The sequence below is a fragment of the Cyprinus carpio genome, chromosome A21, assembly GCF_018340385.1.
Source record: "Cyprinus carpio isolate SPL01 chromosome A21, ASM1834038v1, whole genome shotgun sequence".
Taxonomy (NCBI): Eukaryota; Metazoa; Chordata; class Actinopteri; order Cypriniformes; family Cyprinidae; genus Cyprinus; species Cyprinus carpio.
The window spans coordinates 22,882,858-22,885,485 of NC_056592.1; the positions used below are offsets into that span (position 1 = coordinate 22,882,858).

Here is a 2,628-nt window from a genome sequence, read left to right on the forward strand (position 1 = left end):
TTGTTGACATTTTTGCACATTTATTTAAAAAAAAGAAAAACTGAAATATCACATGGTCCCTAAGGATTCAGAACCCTTTGCTGTGACGCTCATATATTTAACTCAGGTGCTGTCCATTTCTTCTGATCATCCTTGAGATGGTTCTACACCTTCATTTGAGTCCAGCTGTGTTTAATTATACTGAGTGGACTTGATTAGGAAAGCTACACACCTGTCTTTATAAGACCTTACAGCTCACAGTGCATGTCAGAGCAAATGAGAATTCATGAGGTCAAAGGAACTGCCTGAAGAGCTCAGAGACAGAATTATGGCAAGGCACAGATCTGGCCAAGGTTACAAAAAAATTTCTGCTGCACTTAAGGTTCCTAAGAGCACAAGTGGCCTCCATAATCCTTTAAATGGGAGACGTTTAGGATGACCAGAACCCTTTCTAGAGCTGGCCGTCCGGCCAAACTAAGCTATCGGGGGAGAAGAGCCTTGGTGAGAGAGGTAAAGAAGAACCCAAAGATCACTGTGGCTGAGCTCCAGAGATGCAGTCGGGAGATGGGGGAAAGTTGTAGAAAGTCAACCATCACTGCACCCCTCCACCAGTTGGGGCTTTACGGCAGAGTGGCCCGACGGAAGCCTCCCCTCAGTGCAAGACACATGAAAAAACACCTGAAGGACTCCAAGATGGTGAGAAATAAGATTCTCTGGTCTGATGAGACCAAGATAGAACTTTTTGGCCTTAATTCTAAGCGGTATGTGTGCAGAAAACCAGGCACTGTTCATCACCTGTCCAATACAGTCCCAAAAGTGAAGCATGGTGGTGGCAGCATCATGCTGTGGGGGTGTTTTTCAGCTGCTGGGACAGGACGACTGGTTGCAATCGAGTGAAAGATGAATGCGGCCAAGTACAGGGATATCCTGGACGAAAAACCTTCTCCAGAGTTCTCAGGACCTCAGACTGGGCTGAAGGTTCACCTTCCAGCAAGACAATGACCCTAAGCACACAGCTAAAATAACGAAGGAGTGGCTTCACAACAACTCTGTGACTGTTCTTGAATGGCCCAGCCAGAGCCCTGACTTAAACCAAATTGAGCATCTCTGGAAAGTCCTGAAAATGGCTGTCCACCAATGTTTACCATCCAACCTAACAGAACTGGAGAGGATCTGCAAGGAGGAATGGCAGAGGATCCCCAAATCCAGGTGTGAAAAACTTGTTGCATCTTTCCCAAAAACACTCATGGCTGTATTAGATCAAAAGGGTGCTTCTACTAAATACTGAGCAAAGGGTCTGAATACTTAGGGGCCATGTGATATTTCAGTTTTTCTTTTTAAATAAATGTGCAAAAATGTCGACAATTCTGTGTTTTTCTGTCAATATGGGGTGCTGTGTGTACATTAATGAGGGGGAAAAAATAACAAAGGATTTTAGCAAATGACTGCAATATAACAAAGAGTGAAAAATTTAAGGTGGTCTGAATACTTTCCGTACCCACTGTACATATTTATTTTTTTTCTATTTTGTTGTTCTATTATTCTATTCCACAGACAGAGACTGGAACTTCTGAGCACTGTCACCTTGTCTGCTTTAGGACTGTCATAGGTGAATGATGCAGTACTTTTCGGTGTTGAATTTACATAATGTTAGTACACAGACATAGTTTTGTTCCTGTTTTGCTGTGCTCATGTCTTCTTTGTGTCCCCAGCCCAGCAATCAGATGCATCAGAACAAGTAAATTGCTTTAACATTAATGATTATGCAATATCAGTATTGTAATCAAACTTGACCCATCTGATGTAATTGTTCATGCCAGAGATTTAACAACATTGTCAGCCAGGGGCATATTTAACAGGAGACACACTTCACCTGGCTTGATAGTGACTTCAGTATGTGTGGTTGACCCTCTTGTTTTTTCTGGGTATAACAATTATGCTAAGTAATCTCACTCTCTTCCATTTCCCTAACATGAAACTTTTGACTGAAACATGAAAATGTATTGTCTGAATTGCTACTTAATGTGGTGTCATAATTGTTTTTTTTTTTAACATGAAAATGTATTGTCTTGTTGTTGTTGTTGGTTTTTTTTTTTTTTTTTTTTTTTTTTTTTTGTTTTTTTTTTTTTTTTTGATACTGAACAGGTGCAGTGAAGATATTTAAAGAGACACTATCAATATCAAAAGTACAGAAAGCTGTACATCATCTCTAGGTGCAGTCGCTTACGGTGCAGCCAGCTTCACAAAGACTGTGGGGCTGGTCACCAGGGAAATGGACAACAGGGAGTTGCTTTGGGGTTTTACTCCTCCGATGACCACCCTGCCTATTTTAGCTGGGGTTGCTTCACAGACGATGGAGGTCTTGAAGAGTAAAGTGTGTGTGCGTGCGCACACATTGTGTTTTTACTGTAACAATTATGGTCACTTGCAGTTCATACTTTTCAGTGTAGTGTAAGAGGTGTTTCATTATGATGATGCAAAAATCGAATCCAAGTCAGACGGTCAAGGTGTAAATATGTAAATTTATTAAAAAGAATATAGAGAACAGAAACCACAAATCATAACTTGGAAATAAAATTCTTGATATTAATAACAACCTTCAAATATAGAAAATGTAAATCCAATGTTAGTACATTTTTAATAACAATC

At 40.3% G+C, this 2,628-nt stretch overlaps 1 long non-coding RNA gene across 1 annotated transcript; it reads left to right on the plus strand.

The window, feature by feature from the left end:
- Positions 1-1,148: 1,148 nt before the first annotated feature.
- Positions 1,149-1,984, plus strand: LOC122134803. Its single transcript, XR_006153099.1, has 3 exons — positions 1,149-1,188; positions 1,534-1,588; positions 1,692-1,984. It is a non-coding gene; the product is annotated as an uncharacterized LOC122134803 (long non-coding RNA).
- The last annotated feature ends 644 nt before the right edge of the window (positions 1,985-2,628 follow it).